Source organism: Aquila chrysaetos, chromosome 23, assembly GCF_900496995.4.
Source record: "Aquila chrysaetos chrysaetos chromosome 23, bAquChr1.4, whole genome shotgun sequence".
NCBI classification, from domain to species: domain Eukaryota; kingdom Metazoa; phylum Chordata; class Aves; order Accipitriformes; family Accipitridae; genus Aquila; species Aquila chrysaetos.
The window spans coordinates 14,351,042-14,361,900 of NC_044026.1; the positions used below are offsets into that span (position 1 = coordinate 14,351,042).

General features: G+C 36.0%; 1 long non-coding RNA gene across 4 annotated transcripts in view; it reads left to right on the forward strand.

The window, feature by feature from the left end:
• Nucleotides 1–9,677, forward strand: part of LOC115334719 — a 33,988-nt gene extending 24,311 nt beyond the window's left edge. For 2 of the 4 annotated variants that reach the window (XR_003921231.1, XR_003921229.1), the window contains exons 3-5: nt 5,129–5,451; nt 6,201–6,337; nt 7,487–9,677. This is a non-coding gene — a long non-coding RNA (uncharacterized LOC115334719). The remainder of the gene's footprint in view (nt 1–5,128; nt 5,452–6,200; nt 6,338–7,486) is intronic. The other 2 variants (XR_003921230.1, XR_003921232.1) reach the window with 2 other exon arrangements.
• The last annotated feature ends 1,182 nt before the right edge of the window (nt 9,678–10,859 follow it).

A 10,859-nucleotide genomic window follows, 5' to 3' on the forward strand; every position in this document is an offset into this window, starting at 1 on the left:
TGTCTGAAATGTAAATTGATCCCTTTCGACAGGCAAGGAAAGACTGAGCTGGAGGTATAGAAAATGTATGTAGCATTTTATTACTGATTATTGAGTATTTGCTTGCACTTGCTCTTGGAGGTATACAAATTATGTAAAATTGGACTGCTTATCCCCATGTATAAAATTACCCTGAAAAAAAGTCTTGTAAAAAGGATGACTAGTACCTTAATTGTAAAAGTATTTACTTACACTTCTGGAGTTACACTAGGAAAACTTGTATATCATACCTCTTTGAGTTATGAAACAAATTTCCTACTGGGGAAGAGCATGTGTAGATATTCTAAATCAAGGGCAGTTTCTGTACTCTGGTCTGAAGCAGCAGGCTTGCAGATACATGGATGGAAATCAGTAAATGAGCTAGTTATCTTCTAGCAGAGTGGTGACTGCCCAGCAGTTAGACCTTTTTTAGGTTTCTTTCCCACAAAAGAAATTTTCAAAGGGAATTCTTTTAGCTTGGTAAGAGGCAGTTGCACTTAGAAAAATCTAGGTTTGAGTGATTGTGCTTATTCAGAAACAAAAAAGTAAAAACTGAGATCACTTTCCTTTCATAAAAAATCTGTATGATTTCGTGATTTCAGTGAAATACTTCACTGTCAGCTCCAGTAGAAAATTTGGCTCTTGTGTAAATAAATCAGATAGAGCTTAATTTCCTTTGAATTCTAATCCTAGAATCTCAAATTCCTTTTCATATAAAAGGTATTTGAATAGAATACTGTTTTTGAACATAAGGCATTTTATTGTTGAGGAAAACTAACTCATTTAAGTATGGCAGCTTTGCATATGGCATCTTTTCATTTTCATTTAAAAAAAACCCAGATTATTGTAACTTTTTTGAATGGTAGTTCATCAGGAGCTTATAAGAAAAGATAAAAAGCAAGGATGAATATAGGTTTTTCTTTGGATCCCAGGCTTGAGGTTTTCAGTCAAAAAATGTTCGTTATGTTTCCTCTTTTAGAGGAAAAAAAAACCCAAAACATCAGACATGCCTATACTTTTACCTCAGCTCAAGTTGTGCTATAAAATATGACTACTTTTCCAAATTAAATAATTTATTTTTTATGTATGTCATAGCAAATCACACATCTCTGTTCTGTTACTCAGTCATTATTTAGCACCATTTCAGTCAGGTTTTCTCAACATCTGGCTTTTAAGTTTGGTGGGTTGTTTGTTCTTTTTTTTGGGTAAGCCAATATTTTATCTCTTGTTCTGTCGTTATTTGGGTTACTCTCCTTTGGACCTAGCAATATACACACAATAAATATTTTAACATAATTTTATATGTAGAAAATAATATCAGGAAAACAAAATAGCATGGACTACCTACAACTAATCCTCACTCCTAGCTATAGTCAAGGTAAAGTGAAGATCTAGTTAATGTTTTAAATTGTCCTGTAGTCTAGGAAGCAATGGCTGTAATATTATATGTTAACTCTTTGAATTGAATAGCATAAAGATGAATTAAACTGGGCACACTGGTACAAAGGATCAGCATGCTGGGTACCAGGACTGCCATTCAGAGGGACCCCTCCAAGCTGGGGGAATGAACCACCAGGAGCCTCATGAAGTCCCATAAAAGTGAATGCTGGGTTCTGCACTGGGGATGGAACACCACCGTGCATCGATATAGGCTGGGCAATGACCTCACGGGCTGAAGCTTTGCTGAAGAGAAATTCAGGGTCCTGGTGAATGACAAGTTCAACATGAGTCGACATTGCACTCTTGCTACGGTGAAAGCTAACTGTGTGCTGGGTTGCATTAGCAAAAGCATAGCAAGAAGGTCAAAGGAAATAATTTCCCTCTACTTAGCACTTGTTAGACCACTTCCTGAATACTGTGTTCACTTTTGAGCCCCACATTACAAGAGAGAGATTGACAGACTGGAGCCATTGCAGGGGGTAGACACAGAATAAAAGAAACTGAACTACATTACAGTTGCACAAAAATTACAGCCATGTGCCAATGGTGCGATACTAGATAGAAAGCATGTAACAGAGATGTATTTCCTTTGAGATAACTCTTATACAGGCAAAATTGCAGGAAACAAAAATGACCAGTTCTGCCTACCCTGTCTTGAAGCAGCAGAGCCCAGACAGCTACTGATTTATGCCGCAATCTCATATAAACAATCTAAAGACAATTTGATCTATACTATCTGTTGTGGGAGTCCTCAAAATATTATATACTCGGTCATGTTAAGCAATCCCAATATAATAGTTGAGAGATTTTCCCAAACTAGTTTCCTGTTTTTACTCTGCACATTTCAAGATACAGTTTTCTGATATTATTTCCATATGTGGCTCCATGACTTTAGTATCCATCAAGATGTAATTCCTTGATAGCACAACTCACATTTCTCAGATGTGTCTTAACATTTTTTTAAGATACCTTATCTTGGTAGGGTTTTCCAGAAGAGACTTTTTGGTAGTTCCAATGTATTCCAATATATTCTTGTTCAATGACCTGATCACACATATATTCTTGTTTTATGGTCATTGAAAATTCATTCTACAGAGCAGTGGTTCACTAAAGTGTTTGTGTGCATGTGCACATGTGTGCATGCATACACTATAGAATATGGTTTTGCAACTACTTTTCAATTATACACATCTATCCATGGCAATGTTACTGTTATGAGATCAAAATTATTTGCATAAATTATTTTTTTCTGTTCAGGATACAACAATACAATGAGAGACTGAGGGAAATGAGTTTGTTTAGTGTGGGGAAGAGAAGGGGAATCTAACTGTAGTTTTCATTTACCTATATGGTTGGTTCTAGAAAATACAGTGCCAGACTCTACTCAAAGGTGCACAACAACAGCACAGAGGGCAATGGACACAACTTGCAAATAGGGAAATTTTGATTTGACATACGAAAAAAATTCTTGAGGGTAGGAGTAGTTAAGCACAGGAACAGGTTTCCCAGAAGGGGCAAAAGTGGAACTTAAATTTCGCTCTGAGTTTATGAATTCAGTAAAATAATACAATAAAGACTGGACATGGGGGTTCTAGATTTAGTAGATGGGGAAATTTTCTGAAATATAAAAGCAAAGGAATAACTTAATATATTGAAAAATAGCAAATACAGAACAAATATGTTTGTTGTGTGAAATATCAGATTACAGAATTCATTTCCATGGGAAGTGTTAAGAGTTTAGAATTAAGAAGGATTCTTAATATGGATACAGCAAAAATCCTGTTAATATCAAATGAAAAATATCAGACTTTGTAACACAAAGGCTTGAGTCAAAGTCTGTCAGTGATGAAATAAGACCTACCAAGGGAAGACTGTCTTTTTTTATTATTATTCCCCCCACACACCCCACCCCAAACTGATTTCAGTTAAAAGGAAAAGGAGTGAATAATGAATAAAGAAAGACAGCACATTCATTTCAGGGAAATATCAGCAGTGGGCTGCTAGTACTTCTAAAGAATGTTAGGAGTGTTTTTTGTGTTAAATCTTCCATCTCTGCTACTGAGCCACAGGCTTTGTTGCAAAATGAATGGCTGCCACATTATCTGATGGCCTTGAATTGTTCTCAGAGAAGACAAGGAATATTTAAAGTTCGATGAGTCACAACAGTTCAAGCAATGCTTCAGCCTGAACAGAGAAACACACTGAATTGTATCACTTCAGCCTGAAAAGTGTGCATGAGAGCTATTGCATTTTGTTAGCTGCACAATGCTGAAGATTTCACGTATGAAAAACATGGTACTAAAAAATGCTCTGAGAAACACGTTTGTATGCGTAGCCAAAGCTTAGAGATGTTCAGGCTCAAGACAGGCTCAACAACTTTAATTAAGAGGTATTTTATGCTACAACTTGCATTGGAATAAATGGATCTGTAGTATGAAATTATTCACATGGTTTTGGAGCAGAACTGCTACAAACCTTACCCAAAGAATGTTACGAATACAGTCTCCATATCTGCAATGTGTGAAGGATCAAGAATAGTATTAAAATACATCTACCTCTTGCAGGTAGAGAAACTGTTATTCCGGATTTTCAGGCAAAGAACTAAGTAAGAGTAAATTCACTCAGGTCTGTGCATCACTAACTTCCTCAAGCTCAGTCTCAGAGGGTGCATAAATCTATTGCAGCATGGAAGTGAATCTCAACCAAGGAGATTAAGCGACTTTTTGTAACAGAGACAGAACTACAGCATATTTCTTTTTCAGCCTAAATGTTATCAGAAGATTATTTTATCAGGAAATCATGCTTCTCCTCTTCAGGAGTTATACTTTGTGTCACCTCTGTTGCAAAGACAGAAGGTCAAATATTGAGGTGTAAATCAGTACACCTGAGCTGATTTAAAAAATATAGTGCTCTATACAGCTGAGCTCATCCAAACTTGTCCTTATAATTTAAACTTTAACATGTTTATGCTTTCAGTTCATTAGCACACTATAACTGCTGATAAACAATACAGTCCTTTTTGAGATGTTATAGACAGAAACAGCACACCGTTTAATAGAAGATACAGCTAGCATGAAATATTTTTAGTTCTCATTTCCTTCCAAGAGACTGATGCTTGTAATCTGACCAAAGAAACCCATACATCTTGTACCTATACATAATAAGGATTTATATCTTCCTGCAATTTTGATGCTTCTAAAAGTAACTGTATGTCTTTGCTGACACACAAACAGCTTTTTTCCATGCTCCTTAATTTTCTGATTGCTTTGTAGGGGATTCATAGTAGTGAAATGAATCTGTTCATTGGAGACTGTGGTAAGAATGACTCCCAAACTGGTGATGTTGCAAAAGCATATTCAAGCTGTTCTCTAAGTTTTTTGTGTAGTGAAAGATTGTTTCAAATGATGGTAAGGATACCTGTGCCCCATAACACTTTAAAAAAAAAAAAAGCTATTTATGGATTTGGCTAATTCTGTTGCCAAATAGTTAGTCTATTCCTCATGTCTGATAATGTAGGCAAGATTTTTGAGTCAACAAAGATACTGAAGTGACAATGTCGCTTAACTCAGTGGTTGATCGTAATGGGTTTTTCCTTTCCATGCAAAATTATGTCATCCAAGTGTCTTACTAACTATCCTCAAAAATAAAACTCTGCTTTATCCTTTTCTAGCAGCCTTCTCACCTGCTAATATTTGTACTCATCTTGAGTCCCTGCCTACACTGGTACTGGCACCAGAACCTGATCACCAGCTGACAGAGGTGGAATGTGAAAAAATAGGACTCACAAATGCTCGGAGAAGCATTTTATATCATACATGCACACCTGAAACTGGGAGAGGGCCTGCCTTCCATTATTGTGTCTCCATACATGGATCCAGGGCTGAGTCTAGTAGCGTATTCTCAGTTCTTTGTGCTGAAATTCTTTGCTTCCTTCCCCAGTTACACACCAGCTGTGTGAGACTGCTCATTTTCTCCTGGGGAGAATTGTGGAAGGTATGTTCCTAGCACACTGTACTAATGTGGTAAATACCCTATTCATCTCTGTATGAAAAACAGGAAGAGTCAGGTACTTTTTTTAGCTAGCAATTTATATGTTGAATGTTGCATCTACTCATTACTGACCTTGTTTTTTCAAAAGTTTATCTGAGGTCAATGGAACAAAAAATTCTCTATTTCAAGAAGTTGGGCAATATCTAGGGATTAACAGAATGCATAAAAATTGTTCCTTAAATTTTAAGAAAAAAAGACAAATTCAGTAACCCTCAGTATATATCCCATAATAATTTTCTTTTTTATCTGTACTCCAACAGATAGTAAGGAATTGGTACACAGCTGGTATATCTGTTTTTCTGTCTAATTAAGTATTTTAATTCTCTCTCATTTTCTTTATGCAAAAATGTTTCTGAATGATGATTTCAAAACTTTTTAGAATGTTAGAATTTTCCTGAAAAAACAAACAATCAAACCAACCCACTCACTTTGGAGATCTATATCAATACATATGTGTACTTTTATATGTATATCAATATATAAATATATTATTGGACACTTAACCTCAATTGTTTAGATATTACTGAGCTATTGACAAGCCCTGTTCAACTGCTGCCTACCCCTTTAAGCAAATAAATTACTTATGCTTCTAAGCTTCTTGCAGTCGGCATACGAAAAAATTTATAAGCCCTGGCAATTACCATTACTATTAATGGGATGTCTTTCATCTTTCTTTTTTCTCCAAATCAAAGAGCAGGAAAGGTCTGCCTTTGCTATGGACTTAGGAAAAACCTCAGTTGAACTTCAACTCATGAAACTGAATTTATGAAAACCTAAGAATCACATCTTAGGATGGAAGAAAAGAGAGGTATCATCTCACTCGTCAGAGGTGAGTGCATTTCCTTGGTCAGGTTTTCAAGTCCAGGCAGCTATGGTCTATCCTTTTTTTTTTTTTTGTCTTCCCAGAGTGCCTCCTCTAAGCTTTGTAACCTCTTATGCAAGTTGATGTGGCTTTTCCAAAGCCTCTGTAGTTTTCCCATTTTCTCATATTCTTGGTCTTGTGGTAATATTGTTATTGCCCTGCATCTGCAAACCCTGATATAGTTATGTCAGGTTGCCATTGGCTGAAGTGATTGCCACTGGCTTGAGAATCACAGCATCTTTCCCCTCCATTTTTTCCTATCCCTTGTTTTGCAGGTTTATCCAATAATATGCATGCACAAAGCTTATTGACCAGTCAGTATGCAAAAACTTGCCCCTCCCAGCCTCTGTCATAGCATGCTCCAATCAACGCTAATAAGCAGGAACAACCATTAGGGAGTTTAGGCAGGTCCTGATGAAAACCTTGAAGTTATTATAGAAGAAGCTTTATGGGCGACCACTTATTAGAGAGGAGAGTGGTCCAACAAGGAATGCTTGCCGAGGAACCCTGTTGTATCTCTTCCTCACTGCTGCTGTTGAAATCTTTCTCTTCCCCTTCAAATTTTGTCTACTCTTTTCTTCACTTTTTTTTCTTTCCCCTATCTCTCTTTCCCCAATTTGTATTTTTATTTTTACCCCCAAAGTAACAATTACCATTACTGTAAATGTGTGCCATCATTTATGGACCCGATGAAGAAATATTTGTGCACGTAAGCCTACCTCAACATCTCCTGTGCAAAAACTTGCAAAGGCACTTCCTCACTGGACTCTTTTTGAAATTTCCTTAGACCTCTAATTCTCTCACATACTTCAAGGGGCATCTTGAGCATTTAATTTAGGACTGAGAACTCCATCAACCACAGCATGCATAGGTCACTTTTAACATCTATAAGTTTTTAGACACCCTGCTTAAGCTTGTTACAGAAAAACAGGGACTGGACTTCAGTCACTATCATGTTCGCAGTATTAATGCATTACTTCTTTCATTGAAGATTAAATTCCTCTAAATGTCTCAGGAAAAGTTACTCTTGTTTCATGCTTTTTAAAAATTGTTTCTACCTGCTTAGAGTGCTTTGTGATAGCACATGAAGAACAGTGTTTTGTTTTCTCTTTGCAGAGGGAAAAAAGCTTATGCAAGAAGAAAATGAGACCTGGAATTGGGTAGCAACAGTAGTATATGTCTTGCTATTTTGTACCTTGACGCATGAAAACGATGAAGAAAGATAACTCTGATGTCTTTAAATGTCTGTTTAAAGCAGTGAAAATAAGGTAGGGCAAAGCAGGATCTGGAATCTCCATGAATTTCAACACATATTTTTATGCCACGATTTACCACTCCTGAGGAAACACAACAAAAAGAGTTAAAGTAGGAAAGCCATCTAATTTTGAGCTATGAAACTTGTAGAAGTTCAATCTGTTCTGTAGAAAAAGAGAAAGAAAACTTTTCATCTTGCCTATATTCTGTGTGCTCTGTGTACACAGACAATGCATAAATTCCTGCTGGGAGTAATATTTGTATATTGTAATGTAATTATCTGAAAAAACCCTATGCCGAATTATCAAGAAGTTGTATTCATCCTATCATTTATCTAGACATTATACCGATTGTGTGAAAAATGCCTGAAAACTTCAGTTTCTTTAACTACTTTTTTAGTTTGGGGGGGGGGGTTAAATAATTTAATAAAATTTATAAATAAGAACATGTTTTCATGAAGCACAAATAACAAAAAAAAATGTACACTGAACTTTTATTCCTACAAATACTTCCATGTACCATCTGACTTATCTGGTAAATGTTTCCCTGTGTTTTGTTGGAAAACATGGATCACATTCAGCTCTGGATTCAATCACTCAAATATTAGTTTTAATCAAACAGGTGTTTACACATTAGCTAGGGACCCAAGCGCCATGACGGTGTAGTTATGAGAGTCTATATTTCTTCCTGAAATAAGCATTTACATTTGGTCAGCTCAATTGCTCTTCAGGCTCGATTGGTAGGAATCTCTCTCCCAAACACAGACACTGGCTGTCCTGCTCCAGAAGAGAAGATGTCTCCCACCAACCCAGAACGTATCCCAGACAAGGTGGCTTGGATGACTTCAGGCACCCGTGTGCAGGCAAACAAACTGAACCCTTAAGTAAAACCCAAACTTTATGACTCAAAATACATCTTTATAATGATATCAGAGTCAGAAGCAATTAGGATAAAAATTGTGATCACATTAGTGAGACTACTTGAAAGAAAGAATGTCAAGAATCAGCATAGGAAATCTAAACCTTTATGTTCTGTCAAAGCCTAGTATTTAATAGAAGGTGTTCATTTGAGAGACTATTCAACTGCATGTCAGCTGTACTTTTAACCCCAATAATTCATACTGCTTTAAAAACTTGTTGTCAATAAGCATTAAAAATCACTTTGATTACTGAAATTAAAGCATTCCTCCGAAAAAATACAAGTAATGTTCCAGCAGTGTTCATAAATGTTATTCATCGCAAACATCATGTTTATAATTCCAGCATAAACAGAGAATAAGTGATGACATCAATTTCTGCAAGTGAAGAAGCAATGTATACCATGAATTCTCTTTTCAGCTCTTTCAAAACCGGAACATTGCACTGCAAAACTGAAATTGGAAGCAAACTCCTAACATCCTTTCAAAGCAAGCATTTTATATTAATGAGCTGTATATTCTGGTATCACCCATTCATCTAATTTTTTCCTTATGTGAATTTTCTTGACATGTGTTTTCTCTATCTTTGGGTGAAACTGACCTGTGAATGTAGGATGTTGCATTGGTAGGACTTCACTGCCAGGTTACAATTCATGTAACCTGTCTTACATGCCTCTAGAGGTATCCACTTCTTTCTATCAATAATGGGAGAAGTTATCTCGAATTCAGCTTAATTTTAGACATCTGAAGCCAGGGGAAATAATAATATCATATATGTTCATCACCTTAGAAGACCTACATTGCATACAGTTTTCCGAAATGGAAATATTTTCACACAGAACCACAGTCTTACAGAATGAGCGAGGCTGGAAGGCACCTCTAGGATGGTCAAGTCCAAGAGCAGGGTCAGCTAGAGCAGGTTGCTCAGGACCTCGTTCAGTTGTGTTTTGAGTATCTCCAAGGATGGAGACTCCACAACCTCCCTGGGCAACCTGTTCCTGTGTTTGACCACTCTCGCAGTAAAAGAGCTTTTCCTTACGTTTATCTGGAATTCCCTGCGTTTCAGCTTGTGCCTGTTGCCTCTCACCCTGTCACTGGACACCACTGAGAAAAGTCTGTCTCTGTCTGAAATAAGTATAATGGATCGAATAGATATTTCCATAACTCTGCAGACTTGACCAGAGGTATCCTTGTTTAGTTATTTCAAGGAAAGTATGAAGAAATTGATCAGATAATGAACTGCCAAATGCCTGGCCAGCTTTCTTTCAATGATATGATAATGAACTCTCTCTTCTATGTGGTTTGGGATAAACATAAGTCTTCATGCAGAGTACTGCAAGCAATAGAAATCACTTTTTTGGAAGTGTAATGGTGGGATATAATAACTGTATTTTAAATGGAATATTGAGTTGGAAAAATTAAGTTTTCACATCCAAGTTACAGAGAGTTACAGTTACTGTTGTTTATAAAAACTCACAGACATATAACATTTTGCTTTTTAGCAGTCAGAAAGAACCAACAAAACAATCAAGAATGATGCACTTCATACTTTAAACCACAAAATAATTTGACACCTTGCAAAGTTAAAAACTTTCTACTAATAAGGACTCGATCTCAGAAATCACACGAATGATATCATTTACTGAAGAAGACTTACTAAGAATCTGCTCATGTAACTTCTTTTCATTCATAAGTGATTGCAGGAACAGCTCCAAAATTTGCAGCAGACAATAGACAAAATGTTTCTTTTGAATTTATTTTTTTTTATATCCACACATAGGTTTGCCTTGTATCCATTTTGCTTTCAGATTTAAAAGACTTGTATGTGTTTATAAATTATATCTTTTTTGTTTTAATGATGCATGGCCATTTGTGCAAAATGAAACAAGCAGAATTTAAACTCTACTGCATTTGAACACAATGGTCTGTGATGTAGTACACTGCCACCTCCAAACCCTCCAGCTATCCTTTAAGTCTAAAAAAAGAAAATAGAAGTATCACTACTCTTGAAAAAAAGGAAGAGGAATGGAGAGGAGTATTCTTTGAAATCTCAAGGAAAGCTTTAGTGAAGTGTCTCCTTAGTTCTCCTCTAAGAAATGAATAAAAAAGATCTGTGTGTGTACGTGCATTAAATATCAGTGTGTTATTTCCACTATGCAACAATGAAAGATTTATTAGTAGTCTTTGATTAATTTGTGGTATTTTCTTTGTTCTGACATTGAAAATCACAATTTTTCTTAATTAATAGCATGACATTTATAAGAATGAATTATTCTGGTTCTGAAAATTCATTATTATTAAATGAAGTAGCAGAAATAG